Consider the following 1,161-nt stretch of genomic DNA (forward strand, 5'->3'; position numbering starts at 1 on the left):
TCCCCATTTCCTGCATTTGTCCCATATCCTTGAATGTTGTGATATTTTAAGTGCTCACCCACTTTTTTTTAAAAAAACGATGAATGCAAAATTGGTCATGCCAAATCCTTTCAAAATGACCCCATATGTTCAAGTGTCAGAATCTCTAACTTAAAAACAATTTATAAATTCATGAGACATACTTCTCTGAAATTCTTTCTTAATGCTCCACTTGCCAATTTTGCATATAAGATTAGCCATTTATTGATTTTTTTATGTACTGAACTTGATTTAATGGCCCTACAGTTAACAAATAGATTACTGTAGTAAAATTTAATTGTCCTTTTTAAAAAGAAAAATGATCTGACTTAATTAATTACAGAAACTCAAACACAGCAGACTGGATTTCTGTCAATAGATCTCAAGCGTCACCAGGACCCAAAGGGCCCAAGAAACACAATAAGGCAACCTTAGAGACTGTTACTGACAACTGCTAAACCAGTTTCACAATGAACATTTAGCCCAGAGTTTCCCTTCTGGACTTGACTGTCAATATTACGAGCTAAACTCTGTTTTTGACTAAGTCCAAAATGCATCCAGTATTTTTAAGGGATTTCCATCATGAGGCCTAGCAAATTCTTTTGCCATATCTCACCAACCCTGCACCCATGGTGTCCGTCATGACCAATCGCAGCTATACCTTAGCACATGCCATGCCTGGAAGAACTCACTACTCAGCAAATATTCAGAAATAACTGGTGTCCTTTGCTTCTATGCTATACTTAAAACCCATTGTGTACTCAGACATGTACAGTCAGTCCAGAGCTGTCCTGTACGGTTCCAGAACATGGCAGGCCTGGGAAAATTGGCAACCCTTTTGTAGGCAAGGTGTTGGAGGCCTTGCTGGATGGGGTGGTGCACAGTACTCCTTCCCCATGACCAGAGGTGGAAGTCATGACACCAGACCATTGCCAGCCTAGACTAATGAATGAACGTCATGTGAATTTTATAGTAAAATACAGTGAAAAGCTTTCTCATTGTTGCTGCCCCCTACACCACACCCACCAACATCTACACCGCAAACTCCGCCTTCTACACCGCACCCTTCGCCTCCTTCACCGCACCCTCCGCCTCCTTCACAGCACCCTTCGCCTCCTTCACCGCACCCTCCGCCTCCTTCAC

The sequence above is a fragment of the Chiloscyllium plagiosum genome, unplaced genomic scaffold (genome assembly GCF_004010195.1).
Source record: "Chiloscyllium plagiosum isolate BGI_BamShark_2017 unplaced genomic scaffold, ASM401019v2 scaf_12436, whole genome shotgun sequence".
In the NCBI taxonomy this organism is placed as follows: Eukaryota; Metazoa; Chordata; class Chondrichthyes; order Orectolobiformes; family Hemiscylliidae; genus Chiloscyllium; species Chiloscyllium plagiosum.